Genomic DNA, 18974 nt, shown 5'->3' with positions numbered 1-18974 from the left:
ACGAAATAATAAGATTATGTTAAGATTATTAATCACCGTGAAACTAATTAAAGACAAATAAAAATTATACATATATAAAAAAGAAAACATTGAGCTTTTACTTGGTGTGCGTGTGTGTTTGTTTGTTTCATTCACAAATTAAAGAGTTATAAATTAATAATAGATATATAATACACGATTAAAGCTAAATAATAATGATATAAAAAATACAAATTACGCAATATTCCATTGTTTATGTATAGAAAATAAATATGCTCGAGTGATGGGGGGGGGGAAAGACAAATATATAAAAAAAGAATAAATTGTGTTTTGATTAGATGAAGCAAAATTAAAGAAACCGGTGTGGTGTGGTGGTGCGCCTTATATCCATCATGCGACATTTGACACCTGTCGGCTTTAATGTGTCATGCGTTGTTGGTTTTTGGAAGATATCGAATTTGTTACCCTTTTCTTCTCTTGAAGAGGGCCCGACATCGGATTAGTTTTCTTTTTCTCTTCGATACAGTTTGTTTTTTTCTTCCTCTTCATCTCTCGTCTTTCTCTTTCTTAAATAACAAAAAAAACATAGTCCTTAATTCGTGGCTTAACGTAATTTTCCGTACAAATTATTAATGAAATTTTTTCGAATGCAAATCGGATTAAGCCACGTCACCGGGATTCTTTAATGCACCATTAGACACCAACCATGTATTCCTCCCTCCCGCCTTCGTCGCGTCTCCTCTTCCTTCGCGGCGAGCGGAAAATGCATTCTAATCGGTTTATCCTTGAGGGCCCATTTGATTCATCTAATCACAAACGTAATCATAACTAATATGATGAATATATGTGGCTTACATAAATATCAATTAATTGTAATGTAATCATAATAATAATAATAGCTACGAGTTGTACTTAAACTTATACATTTAGCAACAAAATTGTGTGATCGCAATGGACGGCAAGATTTTCGATATCACCTAAACATAACGTGAACAAAGATGATCTTTAGCTCAAAGATGATCACCTTTGAAGATCATCTTCAAATAAGATGATTATTCTGGTGGAGATCCGTTGCTATCCTCCGTGTGGTTTCCGCTGGAATCGGAGTCTCTGCATTGGGGGCAGCAACCCTCTGATCCGCCACCGCACAGGATGAACATCTTTCCGCAACGGCTGCACTCCTCCTGCGGATCTCCTGCAAGAAATAGAGAGAAAAAAATACGTTAGCAGGTCGAAATGTCATATATTTATATCGAAGTGTGTTCATTTGAATACGTGACTCACGGGTGGCAATTTGCGCAACATGTTTTTCTTCCTTTCTTTCATTGAAACACAAATTGTACGGCTGTCCGGACACAAAAAGCCAATGCACAATTGCACCTTGTAACGAGGCTTCTCATAAGAAACGGACACGTAATGCGACAGTATTTACAGTTTCCTCTGAGAGCCGTTTGGAAAAATCGGCGAGAAAAGGAATGGTAATATGAAGAAAGACAGAAGGAGAAGGATTTCGAATCGCACCACTCGTGCTACGGCGACGGCCAATTTAGAAAGCACATTTCCTTTGTCCTGACCTGACACTTATCCATTATCGGTGATTTTTCTGACCCTCACATCATTTGCAATAAGCATACATTAAATATAATCAAATTTACAATAACTTATAAAAATAAATAAATTTAACTTAAGAACATTATCGTTGATGGTTAAGTTAAGAAGGAAACTTTATAATAAATACTTCTAAGATAAAATCGTCTTTCTAAAGTGAATTATTAAAATATGTATGATGATTTGAAGCTATACCAAATTTGTGTTTTAACTGTTGAAGACATGGCTTTTACTTCTTATCTGGTATCTTTTATGGTAGCACATTAATATAATACCCGTTATTGTAATTAAACATGTTATCGGTGTATTAACATAAAGTCTCCGATCCATAACCAAATGTGCATCCAACGACACCTTCTATTATTTTTATTACTCTTCACAATCATTAATTACTTTTATAAGTGTATTTTTAATTTATAAATAGAAAACCTATATAGATAAACAATTAATCAATTAAATATTAAATTAATTGCAATTAGTAAGAATCACAGCCAAGTATAATTAAATTTACAAAAAAATGGATTTCTCTAATCGTTAATTTAACTAATCAGTAAATCTTAGTGCTTAATTTTTGTTCATAATTTATAAAGAATTTCCAGTGTAAACATAAAAATTAAAAAGTAATTACAATAGAATTTTTGTTTTGCAATTAATCACGTTATATAATCATTGATATTTAGTTTGTAGTGACATTTGGTAACCGAAGATAAACTTTTTTTTTTTCAAAATACATTTCCTAAATGCTCTTTTAATTCAAGGTAGGAACTGCAATTAGTTATTTTCTTCGAGATAATTGGCGTTTCCTGTTTATTCTCTTGTAAAACTCTTGCATACACAAGGATAGAAATAAATCATATAATCAATTATTAAACGAAAATATAAAGACTTTCACTTCGATTTATTTTAAGCACACTTTATATTTGCTATAATTAATTTCTATTCATGAATATGCAAATAATTTGATTATAAAAAAATGATTTTTTGTTAAACATTCAATTAGTAACATTTTCTAATATCATAACAGCTTATTACACTAAAAATTGTTTTCGTTTATCGAACGTTTATTATCTAATTATTTTCAACAATTAATTGTAATCTGTTGCAATCATAAAGTAATTGCAAACGCGGACTAATGAAATAATGAGGAAATAATTTATTTTGATTGATATTAAAAAATTTTCCTTTCATCATTCTTGTTTTTCTTTTACAATTCAATGAAATTTCCATCTTAATTACAATTAATTTAGCTTTATTTCCATTTTTGTAAATATATTTTGTGTATTATTATGAAATTGGTATGAGGGTTTCTATTGGAATTTAATAAATTTCGACTACCCAAAAACCGAGCACGAACAAAAATAATACAGGCAAACCCTGAATAAATTTCATATGGTTTTCGTGCTCGTTTATTTTCTCATTGTATACTCTTTTTTTTTTGTTGTTGTTCTTGATCCATCAACCTATCCTATTTCTCTTCCATTTCGGTCTGCCTCGTTTACAATTGTAAATCGTGTGCTGTTGCGTTTTCAACCCCGAAATCTAATTATAATTTCAAATTTCCTATAAACTAATGCGGTATAAATTGGGATGATGGCTCGGACTGCTCATCATCATCATCATCCGCATCCACACAATTCTTCCCTGCGGCCAGAATTATAGACACACACATAGAAAAATGCGGCGCCTCGTGATCACAACACACAAACCCAGCCAACATAATGTCACTTAATTACTGTAACGTGGGAAACGCCAGGTAGCGAAATCAATTGCGAACGGTTCAGAAATCCCGAAAAGGGATGCTTTCTTGATGTTGTTGTCGTTTTTTTTCTTCTTCTAGGGGCGGCAAATTAAGGAGATAAAGATGGAACGGACTGTATGGGTTTTCGTCGGCTCCGTAGATCCACTCGTCCTCTCCGGCTGCGAGGTTTCATTCACGTTTTAGTTCTTCTTTGCCTAATGAATTTCATGCTGCATATAGTCTTTTAAAGACCAATAAAACTCGTTCCATTTCCTGTCCAGCTTGCGTTTTACTGGCGCTCGCTTAACGGACGTGAATTGAACTTTGTTTGACTTTATTTTTATTTTTAATAATTTAAGTCGAGCTCTGATTTTGCAACAACAATATACCTTGAACTATTATATTTTTAACAGAATAAATACAACAATTACAACACATGTATTATTCGAACAATACTTTTGCAATTTTGCACAATGAGTAGAAAAAACTAAAAAAAACTTTGTATTTACTTGTATTATCACATCTTTCCCTTTGTTTTGAATTAAATCCTCTTTATTTTTAATAAGAATTTTGATTTTTTCAGATTTCTTTCTTTCAATATGTTATGATTACAGAAGAGAATTAAAAGTTTGTATCAAAATTGTTACATAATGATAAATTACATAAATGAGATACTTTGTAACTAATTCTAATTAGATACAGAGACAAACATTTTGAAATTCGATCTGTTTAATAAGGCAGAAAGACCTTTGGTCAATAGTCTTTTGTAGCACTTGACTTTTTGATTATTGTATGGAAACGTTAAATTATGTTTTTTTTTCTAATCTTGAAATTAATATTATTATTAAGAAATTTCATGTGTAATTGTTATGTAATGATAATTATAATGATTAATGCATAACTTTTTAATTATTTAAAGTTGGAAACTTACCTTCGTGTGTTTTCATGTGAGCTCTAAGATTGCAGGCGAGTGCGAACTTCTTGTTGCAGAGATCGCAGGCGTGCGGCTTGTCGCCTGGAAAAATGTAAAGAAAGCACGCAATTAGTGGAATCCTTGCGAGATGCGAAGAACCGCCCAAGAAAATATATCCCCCTATTGTGAATCTCGGTCCGTGTCATATTATAAAGTCGAGCAGTTTTTGTCGCGTTTCGCAAAGGCCAAAAACCCCGATCCGATTCGCATCCATCCATCCCTAGCACGAAAAAGCCGTCCGACGTCTCCTCTGCAGACGAAACGTATAAATTTCATTTCATCGCACACTCACACACATTCGTATATACACATACACACACAAAAGAGAACACATCCAAAAACCAAAACAATAAGCGAAGCCGAATGCAGAGGGACCAAAAGGAGAAGTCGAAGAGGAGAGCAACTCAGCAGCAGACTCTCTTTTCAGCAGCAGCTCACGAAAATCCTCGGGCCAATTATTTTATACGTAGCGAATTTCTAAAAATCCTTCTCGATTCTCTTCACTTCTTCAGCATTCTACCATCAACCGCACCACCGATGTCCAATTAAAATTTTGTTCCGATCGATCACACACTACCACCGATGCTGCGCGTATACGTATGTATATGTTCTCTAAACCGGCCCTCATCGATCATAAATAATTAAGAACTCTCATCGGCGACATATCATTATGGGATCGAGGTGCAGGAACAACAACAACAATAAAAAATAAAAGGATATTTTATACGTTACTCGAGGAAAAAGCCAGTATAAGAACGGAAATTATTCATCCATTCTCTAATTAATTTGTCATACACCTTTCAACAGGTACATACAAGAAATACCTCAGCCAGGGTGGATCTACATTATGTAACTTCGAGATCGAGGATATTTTATAAGAAGTAATGAAGAATGGAATCACCAACTCAACTTATCAAAAAGTTAAACAATATGTGACATTGCTAATGGATAATTGGATGGATAAATGTCACATTATGACAACTGGAATTACTACTAATTGATTTAATTCAGCGGTCGGGGAACTTTTTTAACCATTACCCCAAAATATTTTTGCGTAAGTCGATATTAATAATTAAAGAAAATAATCAATGTAAATTTTAAATAAACATTATTTATTGAATTAATTTACATTTACATATTTATAATAAAAAAAGTTACATGAAAATAATAAGTATGTAATAGACAAACAAAATAAAAATTTTAAATTGGAACAAACAAAAATTACTTGAAAACTTTCCCCCTTCAGATTTTGGAAAAATGATGTTGCTTCATGTTTGATATAATACTTTAAAATTGGGACTTTTTGATGTAAGAGCAATTTGAATTTCGGCGTTTAATCGAGTTCTGTTTCTAATGAACATAATTAGAGTGGAAAAGCCTTGTTCACAATGGTAGGTTCATGCAAATGGCAGCAATTTTTTTTTCCGCCTCCTGATGTGCAATTTTGAAAGCCTTTGTCAACCAAAAATACGACAGATTTGCTTTGGTCTCAAATTGAATACGTGCTTCAGTATTGGATCGAAGTTCAAGAATTGCCTCTCCCAAACCTGGAGATTCTTCTGGTATGTTAGTAATTTCACATTTAAAAGGATCTACAACCCAATTCACAGTTTGTACATCAAAGTAGTCAGAGAACCGCTCTCTGAGTTTGGTAAGATGAAATTTAAAAAAATTCCCCATTCATTTTTACCCCATTTTGGGTAATTTACCCCGGTTCCCCGACCGCTGATTTAATTAGTATTAGTAGTAATTTTGATTGAGTTATATAAAGTACAACAAAGTATTACGTTTGTCGTAAACGTGTAAGTTACAAGCGTTGGTGGTCTGTTGTGAAATGCACGCTTGAAGTGTTTATTCATTTATGAAGCTAATTTAATACGATTTTACAAGGGTGTCATAAACGCTATATAGTAGTTAAAACGGTGTATCTATTATAAAAAAGAAGCTTGTCCAACAAACGTTACTAACATTATGACTGCTGTAGATATAAAATTAACAAAATAAATACAGTAATTTGTTTTATCTCAATAAATAATAAAATACTTATATGCAAAGAACTCAACAGTCTTCAGCCAATTTCAAATTATATGATTATTTTAATTAAATGTTAATTTTAGGGTTTAATAAAAATTTAAACTGTTTTTCTGAAGTTTATTTTCAATGTATAGTTATGAAATTATTAAAATCCGGTCCTGACTTTTCGGATTGCAATAAACAATCGGCAATAGGGAAATAAACTAGGATGGTTGATTAAACGCGATTGGTTTATTGCTATTTGGTATTATTTTTCTTTCTTCTTCTTCTTCAACTCTTTCTCGTTCTTCTTGGTGCACCGTTCTCGGTCGGTGCAATAAAATTGCATTAGCACAATTGCGGCGGCGGCGGCGACGGTGGCGATGGAAGAGGCAGAGGAAAGGAGGCGGCATGAAGCACAAGAGAGAGGCGCGCGCGACGTTTTGTTCTACCAGATTCGATTTAAGATAATAAATTCAAGAGCAAACAAGCCCACTTGTTACCGAGCCGACTCTACAAATCTGCACACAAATGAAAAACAAACAAACTTACACGCACATGCTGCTCCGAACCAGGACTACTACTCTCGCTCTAATCAATGAAACCAATTCAGTACCATCTAACAACTATTCAAATACAGTAAGATACCACCGCAGCAACATGGTTGCTAAGCTACTAAAACAGCAATAGGATGTACAAACATAATCAAGTAGTCTTAATCATTTTGCCAATTTGTTTATAAAAAAAAAATCCAATTATTTTATAAATTTCCCACCATTTCTCAATTAAGATTATCACGTCTCTATTGCGCATATTAGTACTGTAATAATTATTACGTAATGATAATTAATAATCGCGATTTATTTACATCTTTACTTTGTACGTAATTCTCAATGATCCAATGATCACGTGCACCAATTAAATCATTGCAAAGGCAATTTAAACACACAACCATACAACTGTATTTCATATAATAAACTGTCAAAATTGTGTTGTTATATAAAAGTAATGCTGGAGGATTAGCTTTGATATGTGTAATTCGTGAAGAACATCTGTGATTGGTGGCTTTTGGAAATTGAGCGGATTTATGGGATTCCTCAAATTACAAATGTATTCGAGAGAAACTGAACAACGAGAGGATGAAGAACGGAAAAAAAAAAAAAAAAAGAAAACAAGGATGAACGCGAAGAGAAAGGTGGATGGTTTGCGTGCGACTGGTTATGCCGTCTCGTGTTTATTTTTCATAATTTATAATATAATATAACATTTGCCGGCTGTGGGATTCGGTTTGGGGTTGCGTGGTGGAAGGCAGCTCTTCAGCATCAGCTCTTGCGGCCGAAGAAGTACACACACACATTCACGCATACGTGCATGTATACGTATTATACACATGCACACACACACACACAGAGAGATATACTTCGAAGGAGAAGGATCAGAGCCATAATGTCATTCGCTAAATTAAGTGGCACGGTTGTTTATGGACTGTCAATGTAAGTCATAGCCTGCTAACGAGCTGCGGGCATATATTTTCCCAACACCTCATTTTGCATATACAGTGTGACTCAACGGAGAAGAACCGCCTATATACTTGTATACCAAATACTAAATGTTACATCTGGTGCTACAAATTTATACAAATAGTTGAAACTTTACAATTTAATTGATCTTACAATTATAGTTAATCTTAATAAATTAAATTTTTTAAAAAAGAAAAAAATAGTTTCATTTGAATTAATATTAAGTTGATTTAGTTATAAGTTATGTAATTATTATTTTCTTCATTGATTATGAAATTCATAATCAATTAATTATGTTGTTTAAAATAATGAAGTTTTTATTGAGTTTTATTGAGTGAATGTTTGTTATGCAAATAATGTGAATTAGTAAAGGGTGATTTCTGTTTGGTAATAAATGTTGGATGAACCGTGTCCGATTCGTTGCGGTACTAAAGAGGAGACAAGGAATGGACGGACATTCATTCAGCTGCTCTGCATATAATAAGTATGAGAGAATATTGTAAGTTCCAGATAGTTCACCGCGGCGGCAGTTCGGAATTAATTGGGCCTTTGTTTGGCTTTGGAAACGGATGAGAAAACGAAGAAGCAGTAGCAGCAGAAGAAGAAGGAAGAGGAGGAGACAAGAAGACTATGAAGTAGACGAAGAAGAAGAAAAGTCTCCTCCGGTTTGACGGTGATAGATACGTGACGTCATGCGCCCGGTGGTCCATCGGAGGCGATTTGAATAGAATGGTGGAAGCTGCACGGAGCACAACTAAATCACGGCCAGGTTGGAGGGAGCATATACACATACACATAGCAGATACAGAAGAGGCCGAGCCGACGAGAGAGCTAAATCTGAAATTCCCACACACAAATTGATATCTTCTGTGTTGGTTCTGTGCGGAAAGGAAGAATGGTACGGCATGGCGTGGTATGGATGGAAGAAGTAGTGTGGGGCGATGCGAGGGAATAAAAAATTAAATGTAGATCCGTGGTGGATTTATCCTCTGCGTGGCGGTGATTTAGAATGGCAGTCGACCGACTGGTTTATTCGGCTCATTAGGCGGGGGCCGGTGGCTTAATTAACATCTCTTTCTCGCGTCTTATCTCATCCCCAAAGGTACCGGGGCTACAAGAGGTACCGGAGGTACCAGAGGCACTCGAGACTATCCGATATCACCTCCAGACACGCAAACACCTCCTCCGAGAGTGCTGGAGGAGACACAATCCTACGATGACGAACCAACAACACTTTCTTAATCTTTCCATTCTATTCTAGCCTCGTTGCTATATTTTATTACAATTTTTTTTATCGCTTCATTTTCCTTCTCTCTTTCCAAAGTCTTCACCTTTTCATCTCCTTTCTTCCATCTGGGAAGCTCTCTCGAGCGTGTTAGTCCCTTCGACAAGAGGACTTCGGCTCTCTCGAAGATCCGAGTTGCTCGAGCGTGTTGAGCCCGTATGTATATATATATCGTATCGATATCATCATCATCATCATCGGCCGATGATAAGTGAGAATGCCTTTGCGGTGAACCGACCGTGGCGTATCTTTCTCTCTTAACCCGAAGAACGGGACCAACGACCACACCATCAATATTTCATAAAATCCTCACTCTATTAATGCAGACAACGAACGAACAAATGAAAAAAAAAAAACAATAATAAAAGAAACACTTCTCAAAACCATATTGGAATTCCGCATCCAATAACAACTTTGGTTGACTCAAAAAACAAATTCTTTGTTTTACGTTCTTTTTTTCATCAGAAAGCAATTGCCTCTATAGCATTCACAGTTCTTTATTGTTAATCATATTTTCTCACTCAATTATTGGTTCTTATTACATTTATTGAAAAAAAAAAAGAGAAATGTTTTTTTACAAATTGTTATTTTGTAATTACTCTAAATGATAATATAAAATAGTATATAAGCATAAAATTTATAATGCAAAGAGACTCTTAAAATCTCATAAAATCTAAAAGGTAGTTCGAAACGCTTGAGTTGTTGGACTGTTGTGCTATTATCAATGAGATTGATTGCCGCAACGTTTGTGTGGCATTCAAAACCTGTCTCGGTGTCCGCTGATATATTTCTTAATAACTACTCGAGTAACGACTCTTAATATATCCAGTACATGTACTTAAACAATACGATTTAAATTTTGAATTAATTTTGTTAATTGGAAAAAATGTAAAAATTTATGAAAGAATGAAAATCGAGTTGAATTATTTAATGGAGGAATAAAAGTAATTGTGTCGATGTAAGACAGGTATTGGAGACACCTTTTTACGTGTAATATTTGTTATATAGGAACGCGATCGGTGAGAATGAGGAGAGGCAATAAAGGAATAATAAGTTTGGAGACAAGGAGAGAAAGAAATCGGAAAACCGGACGAGTAGAGAGGAATATAGATGCTGAGATCTCGTCCTTTTTCATCTTCATTGAACTTGTATCAATGGATTAAAAAGAAGGAGAGTATTGTAAATGAGCTGACGATATCGGATTTCCAATGGACGAGTCACCACCACCATCACCACCGCATGCATCGCCTCACGTTCCTCCTCATATCGAGCACACATGAGAATTGTCACTCTCCCATACACCTCAAATTCCAAAGAAGAACAAGAGTAAGAAGATGACGATGATGTGAATGAAAAAGAAACATGACGAAAGAGGGTTTCTTTAATGTGAAGTAAATTGAAACTAACAGACGACGCACTGAATCAATAATGCATGCAATCAATTTAATGACTACCATGAAATAATTATCAGATTCATTATAACTTATTAAAATAGATTTAAGATTTAAAAAATTGCTCGTTTTGAAGCTTATTGCAGGGAAATACCACAAAATGTATGAAGGTTTATTGGAAAGATCACAGCTTCCTCTAAAATCTACTTATTAGTTATTCTAATTAGTGCACGTTGTTATCGAGTTAAACGTAAGAGTAGTTACATAACATTTCTGATGCAATTAATAAATGCAAGAGATTTTACAGTTTTCTGTAAATCACAAAAAAAAAATTAAATAATTGAGAAAATTCAGTATTTCTCATCAATATTTACATAAAGTTAAATTGTAAATTAAATTAATTTAAGTGTGTCGATACAAAAGATAAAATTAATTATGTTTCTATCTTGTTTTTTTAATTTTCGATAAATTAATTAAGTGCCAAGGAAAAATGGTGGGACGAGTAATTAAAGACAATTTTTCAATTAGATTTTGAATGCACCTTAAACGACGCATGATTTATGGCCGCATTCATTTTTCAAATTTATCAATTAATTTTAATTATTTATAGGACCAATTAAATCTCGCCACGTCATCTACAAAAATAACACGTAATTATTTTTCTTTAAAGTTAAAATTGTAACAATTCATAAATATTTCTACATTTCATACTGAATATTATTAATTCTAATTAAGTTTAATATCCTAAAAAAGGTGGTAATTATAGCAAAGATGAGTGCTAAAAATAATGCACATTTTGTTGTTGTTGTTGTTGCTCTTAATAAATTAATTCTAACGAAGTATTAATATTTCTCGAGTGATATGAATTAATTAATGAAAAAGTAAATAAATAAATGAATTCTCAGGTGGATCGAAGCTGTGGGTCATTAGTAACTGCAGTAGCCAGAAAATCAACATACCAATTAAGACTTATTATAAAAGCGATACATCGTTGTTTGTTTGTATTTTATTTATTTTTTTTGCTCCTCTTGCATAAGTATATTTCGTTTCCATAAAAGGTTGTTGGAACGTGCATGAGCCGGCTATTTTCATTATTCAAGAATGCATACATAAAAAACAAACAACAACAACACACAACAAATAATTGTGAAGAAGATTGTTCGAGTTTCTAAACAGTGTTGAATCCAAGTTTGGACGCGCATTTCATCTCATCTCGTAATTACAGGAAACACGCTGCGTATAGAACACGTAATTATATCCAAATATATAAATATTATTTACAAATTCAAATAGAGTTATTTTTTTCACTTAGTTATTAGTTTTTTAAATCTTTAAAACATATAAAAAACTATTAATATTTCTTAATTAATCTTGATTTTCTTTAAATAAATTTATTAATTTCTAAATTTTAATAATCAATGAAATTCAAGTAAATGAGAAGAAATTGAAAAGTTTTTTCTTTTTAATAGAAACTTTGTTTCTGTTATAAAAATGTATATAATATCAATATTTATATTCTGTTGCATTAAAATAATATTGAATGTAAATAAAAGCACGTGGATTTACATAGTTTCCGTATAAAATTTAATTGAGGAGAATATAAAAAAAAAAATAAGGTCTCGAAATAAGATTTCGGTTTTTACGAGGAGGAATGAAGTAGATATGTCGTAATGAAGATTTCCAACAAAGCATAAAGTTTTTATGGTGATTATGCATATTGGAACAGTTATTGGTTACAGATTCGAAGACGTTGAATAAATAGAGCCATAACGGGGAGATTGGATTGGGATTCGGAATGCTAATGAAAATAGATTAAGGATTTAATTAGAGCGAGGATTGCTTGCATATCGTCCACGTTTTATTATTATCATCATTATCATGATCATATTTTTTTTTAATTTGTAGCCTCAGCATAAATTATCGGATTTATTGCGGCGCGTTTTATCATCGAAGAGATGACTTCTCTCTCTTCCTCTCATCATTCAACCCAATCCAGAAGAGCCACGAAACCAACACTCGAGTATTGGATCATTAAAAATGAACCAGATGATGACGCCGATGATCATGATGAAGGGGAGAGAGCGGAGCGGACGAGGAAGAGGTGGCCGCACCGTGCAGAGAGAACAGAGTTGATTGACACTCACTTAATTATCATTTATCGGCTGCGGCTTAATGAATTCATAAAGTATTTTTTTTATGATTGCTCCTTTCGGACGCTGCATCTCACTGGTAACTGTTCCCCAAAACGCCTAGAATGGACCATTTAGTAAAGCGAAACAAATTGATGTTTCCTCCATCGACACCAAACGAACTAAAACCGGAGAAAGCCTATAGATTCCAGATTTTATTGGATTCCGAAATAGAGTTGTTCGTACTCTTTAATAAACTTCACATCCTGAGATCCCAATCACCGAAAAATTAACGAACAACAAATTAATTAACGATTTTTTACGAGTCGAAATCATTGGTTACGTAACAAATTATGCTTACAATTTATTTGCAATTCAGATTGAAATTAATTATTTAAAAAAATAAATTTGAATATCACACATTTTCCTGCGTAATTAATGCAATTAAACGTTCACTTTTTAAGCCTCGTTTCAATTTAAAAGGAAAGTGTTACATTTTATTTTTTTTTGCATTCAGTTATTAATAAATATTTTCGTTTTTGCATTGAGTAAATCGATTGTACTATGGAAATATTGCAGGATAATAGCACAATGCAGGTGTTAATCAAATCTTAAAGGTAGATTCAGTGATTTGAATTATTTCCGGCGATGGATTAATGGATAAAACATTTATGAGTCACTCAAGCCAATCTAATTATAACCTATTGTTTCCACTTGTGTTTTTTTTTTGTTTATATCACAGAACACTAATGATCTTATGAGATTTTCTACTTAAAGATTTATTTGATATTTCAATTTAGAGATTTATAAATTTTGATCCGAATTCTCTTAAATCATAATTAATTCAGAGTTTAAATAATTTCTCTACGTCATTAAAAAGGACCAGTTTTCTATAACGATTATATACATATTTTTACAACGTATTTGCTCCAAATTCAAAGGTTTCAGCCGAATCATCAATAAAACTGTCTGGAGTATTTTTTTTTAATATATATTACAAAAAAATGATACGAATAGTTTTGTTAACCAAAACACAAATTTCTAATTCATTAATTAATTACGGTTCTTATGCTCGCTTTGATCGTCTAAACAAAAATCCTGTACACGAAAAATTAAAAATTTAAATTATATACAATGTCAGGTGAATACATTAAAAAAATAACCATCCGATTAGTTCGTAAGTTTGCCCTACTTATTAATTAATTAATCGCTTCGCACACGTGAGATTCTCTAATTAAGACAAAAACATTCGATAATGTAAAGTGTTTTTTTTTTTTGGAATCTTCTTCGTAATTATCGGAAGGTTCGAAGCGGAGCTCGGGTTTGTGTATAATTAATTAAAGCCGGCTTCCGAATGGAAATAAATCAGGTCGGAAAAGCTATTAAAGGTATAGAATTTAATAGAAATATCTCGAAGTCCGTTATTAAAAAAAAATATATATATAATATATGTGTGTGTGTATATTGGAAGTCGATGATAAGATCACAATTTACATAGGTGGATTTTATTTTGTTTTAATTATGAATGGGTTTCTCCAAGTAATTTCATAAGGTTTGTAACAAATGATTTATTTAAAAAATGGAATGGTTAAGGTTGTTGGATATTTTCATAATCGTTAACGGGTGAAGAAGAAGCAATGTTGTTCGATTGGAGCGAGGCTCTAAATGCACGATCCTTGTTAATATGCGGATGGCATCGACTGCTTTTGTATTTTTGAAATAGCTCAAGACCTAAAAAGGGGAATCTCTGCATGTTTATTTGGTTTACTACATTAATTATATTATATCAACTTTCTATATTAGATTCACAAAACGTGACTATTTTTTTTTGGAGTATTTTGTATCTGTATGAATGAGACTTAATAAAATTGCATTGAAGAAATGCATTGAAGAATGCAATAAGATCATTAATTTATTGAAATTTTCAATAAAAATAAACGTCCGCAAATCAAAGACTTTTGATGTTAATTTAGGTAATAAAAAAAAGATTCAATTAGTAAAAATATTAATTGATTTATATCAAAATTATAGGAAAAATGTTGATTGTAATGAAAACTGTACACAAACATTTAATAATATTATTATTCATAATTGAAAGAAAAAAATAATTGGATTTGTTTAAATATTTGTATAATTCCAAGCCAAAGTTTGTCCAAATTACAACCAAGGAAAATTGATTATTATTTTGATGAAAGATTCACAAAACATGACTATTTTTTATAGTATTTTTTACTTTATGAATTAGACTTAGTAAAATTGAAATACTGAAACGCATTAAAGGATGTAATAAGATCATTGATTTATTGAAATTTTCAATAAAAATAAACGTCGGCAAATGAAGACTTTTGATATTCAAACATATGTTAATTTAAGTATTAAAAAAGATACAATTAGTAAAAATATGAATTCAATTATATCAAAATTATAGAAAAAATGTTGATTTTATTGGAAACTGTACACAAAAATTGAATAATATTATTATTTATAATTGAAAAAAAAAATAATAATTGAATTAGTTTCAATATTTGTATAATTTGAAACCAAAGTTTGTCCAAATTACAACAAAGGAAAATTGATTATCATTTCGATGACAGATTCACAAAACATGACTATTTTTATAGTATTTTATACTTTATGAATGAGACTTAGTAAAATTGCAATGTTGAAATTCATTAAAGAATGTAATAAGATCATTAATTTATTGAAATCTTCCATTAAAATAGATGTCGGCAAATGAAGACTTTTGATATTCTAAAATATATTAATTTAGGTAATAAAAAAAAGATCCAATTAGTGATTTTAATGAAAACTGTACACAAACATTTAATAATATTATTATTAATAATTGAAAGAAAATAATAATTGGATTAGTTTAAATATTTGTATAATTTCAAGCCAAACTTTGTCCAAATTACAACCAAGGAAAATTGATTATTATTTCGATCACAAATTCACAAAACATGTCTATTTTTTATAGTATTTTGTACTGTATAAATCAGACTTATTAAAATTACAATGTTGAAATGCACTAAAGAATGAAATAAGATCATTAATTTATTGAAATCTTCAATGAAAATAGACGTCGGCAAATGAAGACTTTTGATATTCTAAAATATGTTAATTTAGGTAATAAAAAAAGATCCAATTAGTGATTTTAATGAAAACTGTACACAAACATTTAATAATATTATTATTAATAATTGAAAGAAAATAATAATTGGATTAGTTTAAATATTTGTATAATTTCAAACCAAAGTTTGTCCAAATTGCAACCAAGGAAAATTGATTATTATTTTGATGAAATATGACTATTTTTATAGTATTTTGTACTTTATCTATGGGACTTACTAAAATTGCAATGTTGAAATTAATTAAAGAATGCAATAAGATTATTAATTTATTGAAATCTTCAGTAAAAATAAACTTCCGCAAACAAAGATTTTTGATGTTAATTTAGGTAGTAAAAAGAGATCCAATTAGTAAAAAATATTATTTGAATTATATCAAAATTATAGGAAAAAAATGTTGATTTTAATGGAAACTGTACACAAAAATTGAATAATATTATTATTAATAATTGAAAGAAAATAATAATTGGATTAGTTTAAATATTTGTATAATTTCAAACCAAAGTTTGTCCAAATTGCAACCAAGGAAAATTGATTATTATTTTGATTAAAGATTCATAAAACACGACTATTTTTATAGTATTTTGTACTTTATGAATGAGACTTAGTAAAATTGCAATGTTGAAATTCATTAAAGAATGCAATAAGATCAATAATTTATTGAAAGCTTCAATAAAAATAAATGTCGGCAAATGAAGACTTTTGATATTCAAACATATGTTAATTTAGGTAGTAAAAAAATATCCAATTAGTAAAAAATGTGAATTTACTTATATCAAAATTATAGGAAAAATATGTGTTAATAATTGGATTTCAAAATTTCAAAGTTATTCCAAATAAAAGGTTTGGAAAAATGATTATTATTTTTATGAAAGATTGTAATTTTCAGTTGAATCCATTCAGTTTTATAAAATCTATTAATAAAAACATGTTTCCTTTTTATTTTAGGTTTGGGTCTGTTGTTATTGCTTTTTAAATTCGATAATTGTAAGTAAATTATTGTGCATTTATTTGGCACTGTTGTGTTTTTTTTTTTTGATTGATCAATTATTTGTTAACCGCATGACCCGGAGACCAATTCCAAGGCCAAAAATTACTCGAAGATAATTTGGGGTGTTCTTTGAGAAAGAGAACAACGAAAAAAAAAATATATAAAAATAGAGGAGTGCGTGCATCATTAGAGGCGCGAGTCGGCGTCAGTTTTTTTTCCCTTCTTCCTCTTCAACAGACACAGACGGTCTTGCACCAAAACGCAACCTTCCAAATTATACCTGATGGCATCGTGACCATACCAAAAAAAAAACATAAGAATAATGCGACAGCAACCAAAGTTACGCAGACGCGAATAGTTTCCATCCAATTCTTTCTTTCCTCCTCTTTTACTCCACTCATAATATGCGAGTCTGTTTGTATAGAGAAATATAATTCGGGGTGTAGCAGGAGGAATGCAGTCGCAGCTCCTGCAAAGATAACGTGCCAGAAGCTATTGAGTCGTTGGCACCCGTTTCGGATGCCATTCTTTATACACATACAAGAGTTCATCCTTTTTCTCCGCTCCTTTGCCATTCGAAAATTCGCTACAGCCTTGAGTCCTTTTTGTTAAATTGTTGTTAAATGTTGTGCTGCTGCTGTTGCTTTTGCTGATGTTGGATTTTGTACACGTGTAATAAATCTGGCGGTGTACGCAATCCTCCCCCTGATTTGCATAGAACAAGGTCCGTATCTGTGGACATTAAGGTCTTAATTGAGCCTCGCGTGACCATATCTCTTATTTGTCCGAGGCGGCTATATTTATGGGACCAAAAGACAGATACACTCGAAGAAGAAGAAGAAGGCGCACAGTTACAGTTCGTTGTTGTTTGCTGCTAGCTAGTTCTCTTCTCTGCCTTTCCTCCTCCTCGTTGTTGCTGTTGCTGTTGTTGTTGTCGATGTTGTTTTTTCTTTCTTTCCGTTTCTTTCCTACGTATATATTCCTACCTCTCATTACGGTCGCACATCAATCCCGACGACTCAATCGTTTCCCTTCTTCGAACCCATAAATCTCCATTAAATAATTACACATACATGGCTTTCCATCAAAGTACCTTTAGTACTGATATTGAACGCAGCAACAACAACAAAAAAAAACCCCTCACCAGCTTTCATTAAAAGTTGACTAATCCAACATTGATATCTGTATTTCAAATACATTATTTTTTAGTTAGAACTTTATGAAATTATCAAGTCTGAAGTTTAATAAGCAATTTTTACTAATATTTACATAATTCGTGGAAAAACGTTTCGTGATAAATAAAATTTTAAACTAAAGTATGCAAATTTGTGTACCTTATTGTTTCCAGAAATAGCCTCAGGTGTTCCGAAATTCTTAGTACTATTTCTTAATATTTTACATTAGTTCTTTTAAATTTAATAATCTTTAAGAATTTTAATGCAAGAAATGTTTAATATTCACTTAAAATATTTAATAATTATCCAATCTGCTAAATTGATTCAATTCGCATTGTTACTTGATGTTTACTTATTGATTGTGTTGCAAATGTCTGCAAATTATAAGCATGAATGTTGATTACCAACTGGAAACGTTGCGCAGATTATATTGAAGAATTTTAATGTATTATTTAATATTCACAAAAAGAATAAATAATTATACTGAAACCGAAACAATCTGAGCGCATGTTTTTTTTTCTTCATATTTAATAATCAGCGTATTAGAGAAATGATGCATTAAATACTTTACATACTTGTTATAAAATGATACAGCGTTTGCCTGTCATCTCGAGCGGATATCCGGGAGATTTATCTCAAATAACAGCGTACTGAGAAGAGAAACACTTCATGTTCAGTCCTTAATTAACAATTTCTTCTACTAATCCGATACTATTAGGTTTCGCACTCAAAACTGTATTAATTCAATCTCGCATTTGCGTTTGCGAACGCAAAACTTCTTACTTATGTTTGTTTTTGTAACAGTTTGTTAATTTCCGAGAAACGCATTTTGAATGATTAGAACGTAGTTTATTTGGTATCGATCGATTCAAGGAGCATGAGGTAAAGAAAAGACATTTCAAAGTCAAATCTGCTTAATTCATTACGTGCTCGACTTGGCAAGTTATAATGATTTCATACGAATCGCAATTGGATTTATGTGGATTCGTCAAAGGATGGACGTGCGATGAAGTGGAAACGCTCACGGATCGGACAGCTCCTCTT

General features: G+C 31.7%; 1 long non-coding RNA gene across 1 annotated transcript; it reads right to left on the bottom strand.

Moving 5' to 3' along the window:
* Positions 1–272: 272 nt before the first annotated feature.
* On the bottom strand, positions 273–18700 carry LOC108563840. The gene is made up of 3 exons (XR_001891112.1): positions 18506–18700; positions 4257–4340; positions 273–1174 (listed from the first exon to the last, which is right to left on the bottom strand). It is a non-coding gene; the product is annotated as an uncharacterized LOC108563840 (long non-coding RNA).
* Between the last annotated feature and the right edge of the window lie 274 nt (positions 18701–18974).

The sequence above is a fragment of the Nicrophorus vespilloides genome, unplaced genomic scaffold, assembly GCF_001412225.1.
Source record: "Nicrophorus vespilloides isolate i.1.1-1 unplaced genomic scaffold, Nicve_v1.0, whole genome shotgun sequence".
Lineage (NCBI taxonomy): Eukaryota > Metazoa > Arthropoda > Insecta > Coleoptera > Silphidae > Nicrophorus > Nicrophorus vespilloides.
This window is presented reverse-complemented; position numbering and strand designations above follow the sequence as displayed.